The following is a 17623-nucleotide window of genomic DNA, read 5'->3' as shown; positions in this document are numbered from 1 at the left end:
CTTTGAACCTGGGCTTATGGCAGAGCTACAGTAAACAGGGCTTCTGGGAGGCAAAGGAGTCAATTTACACAAAACAACTTGCAGGCTCAGGGTTTAAGGTAGTCTAGTGAATAGACCTCTACCAGATCCTAGAAATAATTCTATGCTATTGTATTGCACTATTTGTGGAATGGTATGTGATCATATAATTAGAGATCATATAGTACATTCACACAAAGAATACTTCAGGGCTTGCCGGGGAGGGGGGAGGGGACCTCTTTTAAAAAAGAAAATTACATTATCTGGAAATTCAGAGCTAATCTCAACAATTCAGAAATGCTACCAGAGAGCTTTTTCTTCACAAACTTTAGAAATAAAGCATTTCAGGTCTGACTTCTGCCTGAGGAAGAAACACCTCCAAACAAAACGAGCTGAGGTTTTGAGTCATTAAGGTATTAAAAGTCTACATAAATTATTTAGGAAAATAGACTGAAATATGTACAAATATTAAAAAAAAATTATAATTTCTAAACTGTAGCTCTACAATTGCAATGACAGGGAGGTGAAGACAGCATTTGGTTCTGAAGCAACACCGAAAGAAGTGCTTTGCCCAGGTGTAGGAAGCATGCCATGGGTTTGGTGGCTAAATCTGCGGACAGAATGAAGGGCAGGTCACAGGGCGGGGTGGCAGGTTGCTGGAGAAGGAACCCTATTTAACCCCTGTGAGAGGAGAAGGCTCCATCCTGTCCTGTTGAGCCCGTCCAGAGGCCATCCCGACCGTCCTGCCGTGGGGTGCCAGCCTCAGCCGGGCACGCCGCCCCGGCTCCTCGGCAGCCTCCAGAGCACAGCCCTTGGTCTGGGGGCTCCTCTCCACAGCACCTCACCCGCCTTGTGCGGCCCGGCCGCGGCCTTCACAGCCCGCTTAAATGGCCCGGCTTGCGTAACTTGCAAGAGCTCAGAGCTACCGAAGGGCAGGCTTCTGCCAAATCCCTGCCCTCCCGGGGGAAGCGAATTAAAGCCGGCAGAAATCACTGGAGCGCTCGCTTTGGAGAGCAGGCGCCCAACCCAGGCAGGCCTGCGTGCGCGGCGCTGGTCTTCAGCCACAAACCGAGCCTGGAAACCTGAAAACCCCTCCTCGACTGAAAGATCAAAGTCGCAAAAACTTAAAGAGAGTGACTGCTTTAATGACAGAAGGCACGGAATTTTAACATGAGCATCCTGAAGGTCTCAGTGGAGCACAGGCCCAAAGAAGCCAAGTCAGTTTTAATTTAACCTCACGTGCTTTGATACAGCCACAGGACAAAAGCATTAGTGGTCTCTAGTTTGTTTATGACTGACTACATATGCTAGAATGTGCTCTGCCAAAACTCATTGCTAAAACAAAAACCAGCATTCAAATGGCACAAAACTTCATAAACCAAATAAACAACACATTGCAAACATTTCAGGCTTCCAAGCAAAGGTTACTTCCGTAAATTCCAACATCTAAATTGGCTACAAAACGTTTCAGACACCGAAATAAATGACTGGCTAAAAAATCACCATCATCCTCAGTATTTCAAACGTTTCATTTTTCTGTTATCCTGAAACATGCAGAGCACCCAAATTATAACTGAGTAAATATACATGTCCCTTCCTATTTAAAACAAACAAACAATAAAATTTGAAACATTAAATTTGAATCTTTCTGCTTAACCCAGGACTAGAAAACTGTCAGCGCTGAAAATTAGTTTCACAGAGCCTTAATGCGTCTGAAAATGGCTTATTTGCTACACATGACAAGCAAATTCTGAAATAAAGGGAAACCCTTTCCCTCAACATGCACACTAATATTTTTCTTTCCTGAAGGTTGGATTACTTCCAGAGAACCTGAACTGACTTCAGTGGAGCGATAATGTATTTCTTAGGAAGAACATGTAAACTGCCTCAGATCACAAGAAAATGGTTCAACCAAGAAAGGGCTTTACTCAGCTCTTCTAAATATACCAAAGAATCACACTTAAGTGATATTTTTTTAAACAATTAGGGCTTGACTACACCAACAGCTATATCAGCTGATATATAGATATATATTACACTAAACAGGAATGAGACACTTTCTTCCTGGAGTCATTCCAAAAAAAATGTGAGCATACTGTAAATTCCACTTTTAACTTCAACCCATGCTGCCAGTAAGTGTAAATACATTTTTGCAAAGTTTAAGGTATTTATTAAAGTACTAGCAGGACTTTCTTTTCAAATTAACCAGAGATACTTCTCAGGGCAGAGTATGGTGAAAACGAGAAAAGTCACCATACAGAAGGACAATTTATAATAGCAAAACCCAAACATATACAACTTTAAGTACTACTTCCAAAGTGAAGAGACACCCCAGAATTAAAACACTTCCTAAAATTTAATTTTTTCAGCAGAGGAAAAATGTCCAAACAACCTATGAAAATAAGATAATTTAACAGCAAATGTCTGCTCATCAGCATCACAAACACAGCTGTGACAGCCAGGACCAAGATGTGCTTTAGGAGACACCTATACCAACAAGGAAAACATTCACCAGAAATCAATGTCTTCAGACCAGGAAAACTCCACTGGCTCTCAGAAAAGGGCATAAAAAAAGATTTCACAAAAGCTTGTAAATTAGTTTATAGTTAAACTTATAAACAAGAATCATTTAGGAAGTTATAAAGGAAGACTCACCCAAATGATATTCTACGCACATGAGAAAGATTTATGTCTATTTTATGTATGGGTGAGCCCAAGCAGTCAGCACAAGCCTGTGTGTACAGACTGGCTGAGCTATCAGCTGGCCCACTGCACTCTCTGAAGTTTCTGCCTGATAGCAGAGCTGAGATAACAAGTTCACAGCCCACCCTTACCTAACCTGGGCTCACTCCAATGGGTCAGTCACAGCCTTCATAGCAGCAATGCCGGTGTTTGTGGAGCCAGGCAGCAAAACTGCCTGGACTTTAATCCCCTACCCCCACCAAAAGAGCTGTTGGGTCTAACACATCCTTCCAGAGATGATGTTTTTAGGACCCATAAATCTGCCTCAGCATGGCAGATGACTCAATATACCACACTAGAGGACAAACGTTTTTGTGCCTGCGCTCCATCAAGAACAGCTCAAATGTCCCACCACTCCCAGTGCTGGGACAAGGGGCTGCTTGTGTAGCTGTTCTCCAAAACCCATTCCTGAAGTGGCACCACCAAGAAAGTCCCGCCTTTCCTCACTCCCAAAACACTGCCAAGGTCCAGATAAAGTGCAGGTATCTCAAAACTTCATGTAAGGTTGCATTTCCACATTACTAAGGACATAACATGACTAACTTTATGAACCAAGCAGCCCAATTCCAACATGTCCTGGCACTAGTAGAAAGTATTTCCAATGTGAAGGACCACATTCTGTCCAATGGAAAACTGAAAGACACACACAAAAGCCATAAATAAAAGCGGAGCTCTTGCTTAAACTGAAAACTCCAAGTAACCAGAAACTGGGAAATTAAACAAAAGCCACTTTTACACTGCTACATGGCCTTTCATCAGAAGATCTCAGGGAACTGAGCTAGTCTGAAAAAGCTCCTGGTAAGTATTAAATCACTGGTGCATGGGCAAATTTGTTAATCCATTTGCTAAGGTCACACGGTGGCAGAAATAACAGATAATCCTGACACCAGCTTTCTGTCCCAATCGTTATGTGGACAGAAAATCTTCAGTGATGTAAACGAAAAATAAAGTAAACCCTGTTATCTATTACATACTCGTGTATTAGGTCAACTCAGAAAAGCAAAACTGTGGGTGTGGGGAGTCTGGGGATCCACCACAGAGATAGAGAGGCCTGTGGAAATGTATTCAGAGAATTTATAACCAGAAAGTAATTCCATAATTCCCTCTATCAAGCAGTTCCTATGAAGGGGCTGTGTAAACAAACTGCAGTCATGCTCAAAAAAAAGTCTGAAAACCTTGAGCAGTAACCCACAATATATTCCACTGCTGTATTACACCCACATTAGGATGCCAAAAGTTTGCCATTCATTCTGCACCAAAATTAAAGCAGTATTTTACAGGCTGCCTGCAAGCCACCCAAACTGGGGAAGTTTTCTAATACCAGAGAGCAGATGGACACACAGCTGACACTGTCTACACGCAGTCGAGATTGCTACAAGAATTTCTACCAGCTTGAAAGTTTCTACCACCTTCCGTGCCATTATATACCAAAGTTACTTGGTAATACCTACTGTGGAGCCCTGACAATTCAAGATCATTTTGGTGAATAGTCCTGTATAGATATAAATAGGTATAAAACACACTGCTAGGACCAGTTTCCAAAGAAGAAAAAACAAGACTATAAGCTGATTAAAAAAAAAATAAAGACAACAAAATGAACAAACAAACAAAAAAACAACCAAACCACAACCACATTTATTCTACAAATCAAAAATACTGAACGAGACAATGAGCTACACAGGCATTGTTAAGATGTACTAAAAACAACAACATAATAAAAATCACTGTAGGCAGGGAAGACTTATCTTTCTGCTCTTCCTTAAGCAAAACTCACGGCAATTTCAATGGAATTCTCCCCCAGATCCGGCTGGATGACTACATCCACAGCCTACACGTGCCAAGTCTGCTCCTGCAGCCAGTTTCTACTGCATCCATCTTAGTTACACTACACATACCCTGATTATAGGGATTTATAAACTGCATGAGTAATTTAGAGGTGATCCACAAAACTATAACTTCAGTAGAGATAAGGTTCACTATTATTGTCTCAAGTGTCACCAGCTTTGTGGTAAAGCACTTACACCTGGAAGACTTTCAAGCAAAAATCTTTTACTGACTTTCTCAAAAGCACATTCTGCATTCTCTCTGTCCCAAGCACATCCACTTTGGAGCCTGAACACAAGCCTGCTACCCATAGGTTTCACTGGGCAATGAGGTAGGAGAGAGTTTATGATCCATGAAGTCACCTGTGTTTATTTTCTCAGGTCCTGGACCACAGGACATGAAACAAAAACGGTGCTTAGATATCAAGCAAGAGAGTTATTTTATCATGCAGTTTCTGGATGTGAACTCTTTAAAGACAAATATCTCAACTCTGAAGTCGCAGTTCCACACAGGACAAAGGCGCCTGTGCGCAAGTCCCAGCTTGCAGCCTCAAAGCCCTGTTTGTTCACCCAGAACAATGGGGCATGTGACTTGTCAACACTACCCACAATAAAAACAATAAGATAAGGCTGCCACTGATTTCACGATGACCGACTTTGTTTTCACTAATTTTAAGTCACACTGTCAATAAAAACTTCTTGCATAAAACCCCTTATTTTGAAAAGCCCAAAGCCAACCCCACCTTGCGCCGAGGTTTTCACTCCAACCTCCTCAGCTTTTTGTGTCTTTACTAAATGCTCACACCAACTCCCTCCAAAGCCTCCGACTTCAACAAGAGTTGGATCAATGCTATATGCCTAGAGCCAAGATTATTTTTATCGTGTAAAAGCACTGCCAAAATTTGTCCTCCGCATTTCCTGCCCTGTGTGCCCATCCCAAGCACCCATGTGCCCGCAGGCAGGCCCCTCGCTCACCTCCTGCTCGCTGCCAGGGGCACGCACAGGAAAATGAGACTTCCCCAGCAGCCCAGCAGGTTCTGCTCCACCACTGACTCAGGCTGCATCATCCAAACCCATTCAACCCCTCCAGCCCAAGAGGGCTACCTAGGACCGAGTCCTGCACATCAACTTAACTAACATTTTGAAAAAGAGGAAGAAAGCAGAGAAAATCCAGAGAACAGAAACAAAAAGGCATCAATTGGATTTAAAGGACTGACAAGAGAACGGACGGGAAGAAAGCAAAAGTCCAAAATAACAAAAAGGAGAGAAAGCCCAGGACAAAAAAAAAAAAAAAATAGGTGGGGAATGATTAGAAAAATCAAATAAAGCCACAGGAAGAATAAAACGGTGCAAACTGTCAGGGTGGACACAAAACACTCCAGTTCACTACACTTATTTGCCACTTTTCCTCTACAGCGCGGACAAGGAAGCAGAGCCAAGAGGAGAAGGCAGAGCCACCCTGACACTTGGAAGGGGTTAATTCAGAAAGAAAAAAGCAGCATAATCTTGCACCACTTGTCTTTTTATCACACGGGGGGAGGCTTGGGGGGTTATTTTAATTACACAGAACAGCAGTAGGTCCAGCAGCACCAGATTAACAAATACAAGTAGGCAGCAACAGGCACACGGAAGTACATTGCAGTTCCAAACTTTCACCATTTACAGCAACATTAACACAAATGAAATCTGACTAACCTGATCTCTGAATGTGTTTTTAAAACCTGTGCATTTCTTTCATTTCACCTTGAAAAACTCCGTTCCGCAAGCAGGTAGTTACAGGCCACAGCTGGGAAAGTGGGAGGCACATTAAGCACGCAAATGAAATTTCACATATTCTAACACCATCAGTGGAGCTTTCTGGAGCTCTGCAGCAGTGTCCAACACACACAAGCCTTGCTGCCGGCACAACAGACAAATCTCAGCCTACGTAAGGGACGCTCTCCTAGCCGGAGTCTGACACTGCATTTCACATACCCTCCGAGCCTCGCATATGAAGTCACCCGTAGCGTCAAAGAGCGAGTCAAAACACATCGAGAGTGTTTTCCCTGGCTACCTCTGAAAGTTTCCATCCCTTTATCTTTTGTGTATTTTTTTTTTTAATTCTTCCCACCATTTCTGTCGACACACAGGATCTCTAGAAGTCCCCAGTACATGCAAGCAGTGAGTACCTCTCTAACATAGGACCCCAGCTGTCTCCAGGCACTGGGACAACAGCAGACTGATGGGAAAATTGAATTTGGTGCTTTCACAACTGGCCCACAGAACCACACAGAGAGAGGGTTCATTTCTTAAGACAAAAACAATTCCCATCTTACCAGAAAATAATACACCTGGGGAGGGCTGTGGTGCACCTCAACGGGATGACCCAGAGGTCAAGAGGGCTTTTTGTTTTATTTTAATAGAAGAGACTCTTACACACTAAATACATTAAAAATTAAGTTTTATTTTATGTACTGTAAGAAAAAATCTTACAAAGGACCTTGATGAACTAGGAATAACTAATCCATATCAAAATAACCTTGCACGTGTAGACAGCACAAGAACCAACTAACGTGGATTTTGCCAACAGCAAGATAACATTGATATTTCTAACGTAATCAAAGGCCATTCACAATCTGCCCTGGAAGACATTCACAGAAATACAAAGCATTTTTCTTACAACTCAAACAACTGTGACAAGTATTTACTATAAAGCCAAAAGCTGTTAGAAAAAAAAAAAAAACAACAAGAAAAATAAGTCAGTTTCTATTAATTAGCTACATTTAGATATCCTTTCCTGCTATCAGATCAAGCTCACCAAAACTGCTTAGCAGGTTGTTTCATTGTGTTTGTGTTCAAGTTTTGTCACAACTCAACATATTGAAGTTTCATATTGCTGATTTTTTTTATGCCCACAATGCTAGATACTTACAGTCTAAACAAGACACCAGATTGTGAAATTTAGTTGTGCATTCAAAATGAAGTGGAAAAATCAGGTACCATGTCGGCATCAGGAAAACATTCATGTTGTTCTGAAAATATAGACCCCACTTCTATAAACCCCAGATTTGTTGCACTAGCAATGGGAAACAGCTAATCCATTGCTACACAAGATAGGTTTCTAGCACAATTTGATGTCAGCATTAATAGACAGTTTGACAACACCATCCCTCATTTTCCTCCATACACATTCATGCTAACTTTGCTTTATAAGTGCACTAAAAAGTATAAAATCTGAAGAAATGCAACCCCAAAGTCAACACATTACAGAATCACAAACATCATCATGGCAAAAAACTGTATTTTTACAAAGCACTTCCCAATTAAAATTTATCTCCAAGAGTCTGTGTTTAGGAAAGTGTGTTTGTGTTGATACACAAGCAGGAATTTCTGCACGAGAGAAGAATGTGGACATCCATACAAAAATTAGTGGTGATTCATTGTTTAACAGTTGTCTTCCCTTTACAGCACACCGCAGACTGAAGGACACGTTGCCAAACTGAGAGCACCAATACTTCCTTTAACCTAATATAGGACAAATAAATACACTTCAACAGCTTCTAAATCCTGCACGTCCTACTTTTTTGACCCAGATCTCTTGTTATTTCCCCCATAGGTCTATGCAATATCAAAACTATTTTTTCCCCACAAATTTAGACATAACCTAAAAGAGGAAAAGTTCTCATGCTTACTGTGAGCTAGAGAAACCAGGAAGCAGGGGGGAGGGTCAGACTCATCTCTCTTAAGATCAATCAGTATTTTAAGGTAAGCTCCTCTCTTAATTGCTGAAATTAATGGCAAAAATGCTCATTTGTCCAAGAGGACTGTAAGTTAGACCAATATCAATAATAAATGAAAAATAATGACGTATTTTTAAGACTATTTTTACAAAGCAAATTTGTATTTTCAGAAGTCATGCTGACACTTGAGCATGAATCAGTCTGTCCAAAAACCACTAAAGAGCTATGAAACTTGTTATTCCACTCCTTAGCCAGCCTGGGCAACCTATTCCAGGAAATCAAACTGTCTCCTCTTTGCCTGGTACTTTTAGGGAACCATCAGGGGACTGGAAGCCGCCTCATGTGTGCTCGCCATCTGTAATTCCGCACTCAGTTTGTTGGTGATAAGTCACTCATGTGTAGAGCCTGAACTTTTAACACTCTTAATGTCAACTGGATGCAACTTTTAGGACTGGTTCCATTTAGGATTCTACACGTTGACAATTTCTGTGGTTTTGGCACTGGGCACAGTATTTAGCATTTCATTTTCACAAACAGTAAATATTTGACCCTTAACTCATAACCTTGGAAATATGATCCAGGAATAGGTAACACAGAGATCTTTTCTGCAGCTGTCTGGTCACTACCAACAAGCACATACCTGTGCACAGAGCAAAGCTTCCACTTCCACAGTCCCAATTCATAAATCTACCATCGGCCTGACGTCAGCGGGTGAGAGGGAGCTCTGCGTGCAGCCAGAGAAGCGACTGAATCATTCTCCAAACCCACAATGGGTTAAAAAGATCACCAGCATTACTGCAGGGACAGCCGCTCGCCTGCCTTGCCAGGCTGCCAAAACTACTGCCCCACTGAAGGGGAAGGGAAGGTCTGCTACTCACACCCCAACCAGCTAAAACTTCCAGCAACGCACCTCCAGCGATCCGAAATGACACCCAGCGTGTCTGCATATGGCACACGGCTGTAGAGAGTGTTCTGTAACACACTGACATTGAACAGAGATTGAACACAGCCTCAGATCATAAAACAAAAAAACCCACAAACTGTTTTCTCTGGATGATTCTGATTTTTTACTGCTAGACATTACTAGTAAGCAAGATTGCTCCTCTGCAACATGGAGACTTCAGAATTACAACAATAAACACAAGTCAGAGCACACAACATAGCCTTTACTAATACTGCTCCCAGGAACAGGAACTACACCCTCACGGGAGTTTGCAAGAGCCGGCAAATCACACACAAGAGTTGATTTTTAGAAATGCTAAGCATACACAGAGACTGCCAACTTCACATTCAACTGCAGAGACTCAGCATCTTTGAAAATAAGACTATTAATGTCTTACTTACAGATGCCAGCTTAAACTCTTCTTAAGAAGAGTCATGCTTGCACCAAGCACAACTACAGCACAAATTCAAGGACCAGATCCCTACTGCCACCACACCTCCAGCTCCTGGAGACAAGCAGGATACATGGAACACCAGGAAGGGCCATGGGCAGGGACTGAACCACACAGCCCGGTTGACATCCAATCCGCCTGCATTATTCATCCTCAAAAAATGGCGTGTTAGGCTGATAGCATACCTGGCATTCCAGCTAACATATTCCAAAGGACCTCACCATCTCCACTTAGCACTGAGTTTGGCCACACACAATTACATTCCAAGTAAAAGGAGACTCTTTGAAAGATGTTGCATATATTGGCCAAGACAATACAGTAACGCTCCCCCCTCATCACTTTGGAGCTTCTTTCAGTCAGTTCTTCAGAAAGCTACACCAATTCACCAGACTTTCTGGTTACTATTTCTGCAGGTAAGGAAATACACTCAAAAGTTTTCCCTGCAATCAGCCCATCTGAGAAACAAGCGAGCAGGGGTGAGCTGCAACACCAACAATTTCACTCCTTGACTAGCCAAGCCAGCAAAATCCTACACACCCAACCAGTGTGTGCATTTTCCCCTACATTTACACAACCTCCAGCTTGGAATGACCACTTACTTCTTATCAAGGCAGAATTATTTTTAATGTTCCTTATCAACATAAAAAGTTAAGTCAAAAGGATGTCACAGAAAGGCAAGTGGTAAGGTGTTAAAGGTTTCAGAGTGTAAGCTGAGTTACGGTTCTGTAGATCCTTCAGAACCAAAGGAACACTTAACCTGAGCCCAAACAAGGCCGCTAAGACTCTAGGGCATTTTGTCTAAACAAGTTCAGCCTTATTTTCATTATGGGAAGGAACAAAAGGGCCTTCTCATCTTGGATTAGATACCACAAGACGGAACCCTAAGTAGTTTGTCAGTTTTCATACAAATTGACAATTTCCAGACCAGACTTCCAAACCTTTTCACTCTAGCAATCAACTCTCCCAAAGTGACAGCTATGCTGCCTCATTTTCACTGATTCTTACCTCCAGTTAGCTAATTTAATTTTGCAAAATTAAAGGAAAGTCAATATATTCCCCTACAATTTCATATCAAAAGATACTCCTTATTCCTCATTCCATTGTCACACTTTATCTTGGAAGAAACCAATTACAAAATGAATAAAGCTGTTTCCATCTACTCTGCTCAGGATCACTGGTTGAACCTTCTAATAGTCACTCGTCATTAAGTGACTTCACAGAAATTAAGACCATCTAACTTCATCACTTAAAAACTGAGCACATTTGGGACAGGGGTAGCTAAATCAATAGCAGGAATATTGAAATGGTTTCTTCATCACCTGTTAATTTGAAGCTACTACATTAATGCAGCAATACAACTCAAAAAAGAGAGAAGAGCTGTCAATCATAGTTTCTAATGGAAAGCTACTGACACTTCTTCACCTAACACAAACACTTAAATTTGTATTTAAAAATGAACATGCAATGAGTACATTCTCAGAGCAGTTACTTTTTTCAGGAGCCAAACACGCATAATTACAGAGTGTGCACACACACACACACACTTTCACTTCTCTCCCAACCTGCAGCTACTTGCATGAGCTGATGTTTAGGGCATTAAATACAGTCATTATTACAGCCTGAACTCTGGGTGCACACATGTGCAAACACACACGCAGTGAGGATGGTCAGCACGCAGACCAGTACACACTGCTCAACATGAACAATGTGAATTAGATTATGAATGAATCACACCTGGGTACGATACATCTCAGAATCACAATATTTCAGTACCGACACAACACCGAGCTGCAGCACACCCTGTCTTTGCCCTCTCCAAAGCACAGACCAGACCACTTTACTACCATGCTATCCCAGTTGGGAGGGGAGGAGTGGCGGGAGGTTGGTGTCTGTCTTCCTCACCAGCAAGGTGTCAGAATTCACACGGGCACCACGATCCTCAGCGACTGTGGGACCGGGGGACAGGAGAGACAGGCAAAGCAAGCTAAAACTGGAGGAGTGACTATCACTTGGGACTCCTAATGAGCAGAGGAATTAGTGATGAAAAGATGTCCCACCTGCCACTACCTCAGCCTTCCCAAAACACTTTACAGTGCTGTTGTACTGAAACAGCATCAGGGTAATGAAAGATTCATATCCTACTGCCCACTAACGCAAAATACTCCCAACTTCTGGAAGCAGCTTCACAGACAGCTGCAGAGCTCACTCAGCTGAACGAGACCGCTGATGTTCACAAAGCCATGTGTTTTACAGGACTTCCTGACTTCTGCACGATTACATCCTTGTAGGATGTGGGTCTTTACTGCCACTACAAAACTTGTAACAGCAAACACATTCTGACTCAAATGTGAAGTCCACATTCTATTAAATTCCAGACCAAAATGAAGTTAGGTAAAATAACTCAGTTTGCTTTACATTACTCAGATCTGTTTTTCCTAACTTAAAACTATTATCTGAAAACAACATTATCAGCAATTTTGGCCATTTCCCCTAATCCATCCAGAGCCTCTTTATGCTTAGGGCTGTAGCACTTTTTAGCATCAAACTCTTTCATGATGGGAAAATGACTATGAAGTATTGCTGTTGGGTACTTAGCGCTTATACCCTGCCTTACAACTTCAAAGCATTACATAAACATCAATAATTACCATATATAGAGTAAAACTGAAAGAAGTATTCATATTAAAAAGAGACTCACAGGAAAAAAAAATCTTAACTACCTGTTTGAAGGGGGGAAAAAAGCTTAAGCAACAGAATCTTCTGTAATTATTGAGTTCTTTATATTTTATTGCGTTACGGCTGTGCACGTTCAAACAAACAAAAACTATACATTCTTGCACAGTCTTAAAAATAAATTATAAAGCTCAAAAGCCAAACCCCAACCCCTTTCATACATTTAAATTACGTTTCCTTCTCCTTTCCTCGAGGAATGAGGGCTAAGTGTTCTCCAGGTGTTCCCAGTAACAGTTTGGGAGGCAGGCCACCACGCTCCCAAGACACACTACCAGAAAAAAAGAGTTCTCATGGAGAAAAATCCAACTTCCCCCAAGAAAACTTAAGACAGAGACAGTGTACCAGCTCAGGTGGCCTTAGTAAATAATACAAAATGTTACCATTCCATTAGACCTTAAAGAAAAGCAAAGGAAAAAAACACACTAGCGAAAGCCACAGAAAGTTTGTTTCGATCAATTACACCACCTGTGCCTTAAGCACCATCACCAGCACCTTTTTTCAATGAACAAGGGCAAAAAACCCTCCACAGCTCACCCATAAACGCATACCAACTCACTTAAATTTAAGGACACAGACAGGAGCTTGCAGACCAGTCCTCATCTGGAATGTATCCCAAAAAGCCCGTTAACACACGTGTCCAAAGGAAGGCCCCAGACCACACGTGAGCCTCACATGGACAAGCCTTTGGGTCAGTCAGAGCAAGGTGAGGGCACTGAACTGCCCCAAAGCCCAGGTACAACCAAACCCCAAACACCAACTTTGCATGTGGTGCCCTCGCTGCTAAAGGAGCACAGGTCACAACACCCAAAGGGGTAGAGACCACCAACAGCAAAGAACCTTGTTAATGCACACAACGTGCTCAGACATTTATTTCAGCAGGAAAGGACAGCAAAGCGAGTCAGACCAGCCCACAACACTCTTTTTTTTGTACGCAACAAAGACCTGGCTCTCCTGATCATGCCTCCCATGCCTTAACAACAAGGAAGGAATATGTTTTGTGATCCCCTCCCCCATAAATCAGTTAGGAATTTGATTTACACAGACAGGAAAACGAGGAAGTCGAGCACACTGGAGAGTAGTAAAAACTTCACCAGCAAACTTCACTTTCCTACACAGCGACCTACAAACCAAACTTTCCTCCAGACTCACGTGTCATCTGCAGCAACCAGCCCCTGCCATAAAGCACAGACAAAGTTTTGCTGTTCTGGGGATAAAGACAAGCGAGGAAGAGACTTTTATTCTGTCAAGCTGCCTTAAAAGGAAATTCGGTGATGAAAGATTAAATTCACCTGGAACAACACGATAAATTTTAACCCCTTCGAGGGTACAACAACAACAAGCCACCTATTTCAGGACTTAAATCCTCCACCAAGAAAACAGTACACATTGCAGCAACCGTGCGAGCCCCTCTAATTGATGCAACACACAATTTACACCAGGGTTTCGGACAGGGATAAGCCCTGGGAAGGAGAGACGCTGTGAAATGGGAAAATAAAAGCTTATTTTATGCCCCAAACGGGGCCCGCTCCCTGCCACAGCGGGGTATTGCATGTTCCAGCCCGAACTTAGCCGGGAAACTGATCAATAACTTGGCTCTGGGGGGAGAACCCCGGGGAATGGCCCGGGGCTGGGGGTGTATCCCCATCCCAGGAACGGGCGGCTCGGGATGGGGGAGGACTCGGGGGAGGGGGGGAGGGGAAGGGCCTCCCCTCCCCCATCCCGACCCGGCCCTGCCCCCCTTCCCCTCCCCCCCATAAGTAAATATGCGGGAAGGGGGGAGGGGAAGCCGCTCTTCCACACAAATCGGGCTAAAAATAGGCCTCTCGCCATGGCTCCCGTGTGCCATTCGCTGCCGAGGCCGGTGTCCCCCCCATCCCCCGCTCCATTAAACCTTTTTTTTTTTTTTTTTTTTTTTAAATTTAATTCTAAAAAAATGAAGGCGGGTGGGGGAGGGGAAGCCAGCGGCGCGGGGTGGGGGAGGGGAAGGGGTAAATATGTATATATATATATGTGTGTCTCTATATACATATAGGTATATATAGGCATATTAATAAAAAGGGGGGGGGTGACAGAGGCGTTCTGGTCCCATCCCCCTCCCGCCTCCACCGACACAAACAGGGCGGCCGCCCCCCACCCCCATCCCCGGCCCCTGCCCGCCCCCGGGGCTCGGAGCCCCCCGGTTCTTACCTTGCGAGCGGCTGCTCCCCCCTTTCCCAGGGAATGGAGGCACGAGGAATTCACCCTGGATTGTCTCTCCTCCTCCCGTGTGTTTTATACCGCCGCGTGTATATACGCGCACATCCCTGCCCGTGTGAGTGTGTGTGTGTACACGCGTAGAGTTATCGATAATAGATATATATATATATGTATTTTTAAGGTGTCCACACCGAGAGGAGGAGGAGGAAAAAAAAAAAAAACACCAGGGGAAAAAAAAAAAAAAAAAACCAACAAAACCACCACACACACACAGGAGGAGGAAGGAAAAAAAATACCCAGCGCGTAGCGCTGTGATATTCAATTATATCCGAGCCAGGGGCCGGGGGAGGGGAGGGTGGGGAGGGCGGGTGGGGGGGGGGGGACTGGAGATTAAGTCCCGAGGAAGGAGGGGAAAAAAAAAAGTAATATGTGTGTGTGTGATTGAGATTGAGGAGGGATCGGGGCGGAATGTGGGAGCTGTTACTGGGGGAAGGAGCCAAGCGGCGCGGAGCAGCCGGCGGCCCGCAGACACTCCGGGTGCCCGGCCGCGCCGAAATGGGCGCCGGCGGAGGGAAGGGAAGGGAAGGAAGGGAGGGAAGGAAGGAGGAAGGGAAGCAGCGGTGCCGGGAGGCGAGGCCAGGCGAGGAGGAGCGGCCCGGCCCGGCCACACGAGCCCAGAGCGGGGGTCGGGGAGGGGGACCCGCTCCCTGACCCCTTCCCCACCGCGCCCGGCAGTGCGGGAGGGGAGGCGGCCGCGGGGAAAGGGAGGGAAGGGAAGGGGAGGCCGCCCGGGCACGGCAGGGCCCAGGCCGCGGAGCTTTTCTAGGAAAGACATTAAACTGCGCTGCCAACAGAGCTTATGTAAATGCAGGATGTAACATGGTGGTTTTGCCTCTCTCCTCGCGGCCCGTCGCGGTTGGCGATGGCACCTGGCACCGGGATCCAGCCCCGTGCAGGCGCCCCGCTCCCGCCTCTCATTTAATGAAAATAATCCTAAACTGCGCTAATGCAATGTCCCACCTGGGTGCTGCTCATTTGTACATCTGAAATGCTGCCTGTCATCTATATGGCCGCATTGTTTGTTTTTGAAAGCGAGCTTTGTTAATCAAAACCACATTCGTCACCAGGCAGCCCTTTCCATCTTAAAATGGTTTTGCAACAGCATTTCCCACTCTTGGGCGATGGTCCAGCACTCTCATGTCCGGACATTGGCACCCGTGCGCAGTCCCAATGACCACAAACCCTGCGCGGATCCGATGGCAACATCCGATGGTATCCCAGCTCGTTCCAAGGCTCTCCATGCACCCCAGCCCAGCTCTGGTGCTGCCCGAGCAGGGTGTCTACATCACCACACTCAATTTCAGAACTTGATCTCACTGCAGCTGGCAGTGGATAAAGAGATGTCCATGAATGTAGTGCATTTTTTTCTTTTCTTTTTTTTTTTTTTGTGGCTAGAGTTTGGCATTGCCAGAGAATTATGTTAGTCCTAAGGCAGCAGTTCTGGATTTTACCTTCAGTCTAACACCTGGGATATACCATAGGCAGATTTTACCTACCTGAGCATCGTCGCACAAGCAGATGGGGCCCGTCAGCTCCACAAAACCTTGGGTGGGTCTCTGGGGGTAGGATTCCCTCATAGTACTCATTTTCTTCAGGGTTAAACCCATGCATTTTTCCTTCCGTTATGAATAGAAAGAAATACTTGCAGAGAGCAGATTTTTTTTTTTTTATTTTTATTGCATTGCATTGCAAAATTACTTAATTCTGAGAAAACCCTATCCCTTCAGACCATTTGCTTGAAGAGGCCAGAATTATATAAGGAAACCTAAATCTCTTTAGAAAGCCAGGAAACATATTTGTAATTGCAAATCACTTGGTGTCCAGCATTTATTTGTGTAATAATTTTGGTGGCCCAAGTGGACAACTCTCTCTTCTCACAAATGGTGTGTAGGCCGTCTGCTTTAGAATGTAAAGAGGCATGTAAAATTTTGAAGACTATATCCAGTCCAGCTCCAAAATTTGCTGAAAGTAAAGGTAAATATTTAAGAGGGGAAGAAAAAGTGGCAAGGCACTCATTACCACGTTCACGCATTATAATCTTAGATCTTTAGATGTTTCTAATGGAGTTTGACCTCTTGATACTCTTGATTTATTTCCCAGGTGAAAGAAGATAAGCAGTAACAGTGTGTGGAGGCAGGGGAATGGGAATATGCACATAGCCTAAGGCAAGAGTGAAGGGAACTCTTCTGGGGGACTGGGGGACAGCAGGGGCCCAAAGAAGGATATGTGAGAAGTCCATGAAATGGGAGTGAGAGGTGTGACGTTCAGAAAGCTTGTGTGAGAAACGGGGGAGGGAGAATCCCTGAAGAGAGCGTTGTTTGGCCCTCAGGAACTACAAACACTGTCTTCCCATCCATCTGCCGAGCAGCGACAAGGCACGGAGCTGAAGTCATCTGGCTGAAGGTTTCTGTGGTCTGGTGTTCTCCAAATGTTCAGTCGCAGCTCTGGGGTGCCAGGCTCTCTTTTTTAGCATGATGACGTGCTCAACTGGGCTATTTCCTGAGGAGAAGTTCTGCTCTGCAGGATCTACAGAGTGCATTCTGGCAGATCTATGCTTTAATGGTTGTCCCCACTCTGTTTTATTCTGGTTTCCCTTTTTTCATGAAGGTGAACACCCTGCAGGACTGCACAAAGGCCTCTCACTCTCTGTGCTGAACTTTAGCCTTTGCAGTTCTCTTGCCCAAACGTGCAGCTGGACTCTGAGCTACAGGGGACACTTCCAGAGCGTATGGGAAGGAGGTTCTCGCTTTCAGAGGTTTCCAAGAACGGATGTTGGGTAACACGGGGCAGTTGAGCAGGCTGTGGTTTACAGCAGATTGTTTGGTGAGCGAGCTGGGCTCAGGGAGTTGGCTTTGCCTCCTGGGAGAGCCACTTCTAAACAATAACTCTTGTTACATTTCCCTTCCCAGAGTAGCAAGAAAGATTGGACAATACCATA

At 44.3% G+C, this 17623-nt stretch overlaps 1 protein-coding gene and 1 long non-coding RNA gene across 12 annotated transcripts in view; one reads left to right on the top strand and one right to left on the bottom strand.

Moving 5' to 3' along the window:
• The window catches only part of TBL1XR1 (TBL1X/Y related 1), a 105476-nt gene extending 89899 nt beyond the window's left edge, over positions 1 to 15577 (bottom strand). For 2 of the 11 annotated variants that reach the window (XM_086844319.1, XM_086844320.1), the window contains exon 1: positions 14617 to 15577. The gene's annotated coding sequence lies outside the window, so the exon portion shown is untranslated. Of the gene's footprint in view, positions 1 to 6278; positions 6539 to 13578; positions 13700 to 14616 lie in introns of those variants that run through there. The other 9 variants (XM_086844325.1, XM_086844327.1, XM_086844326.1 and 6 more) reach the window with 7 other exon arrangements.
• On the top strand, positions 571 to 5229 carry LOC111933345 (uncharacterized). Its single transcript, XR_002866652.2, has 2 exons — positions 571 to 3558; positions 4965 to 5229. It is a non-coding gene; the product is annotated as an uncharacterized LOC111933345 (long non-coding RNA).
• Positions 15578 to 17623: the final 2046 nt, after the last annotated feature.

This window comes from Cyanistes caeruleus, chromosome 10 (genome assembly GCF_971803275.1).
Source record: "Cyanistes caeruleus chromosome 10, bCyaCae1.hap1.1, whole genome shotgun sequence".
NCBI classification, from domain to species: Eukaryota; Metazoa; Chordata; class Aves; order Passeriformes; family Paridae; genus Cyanistes; species Cyanistes caeruleus.
The sequence above is the reverse complement of the archived record's forward strand: the minus strand, read 5'-3'. Positions and strand labels throughout refer to the sequence as shown.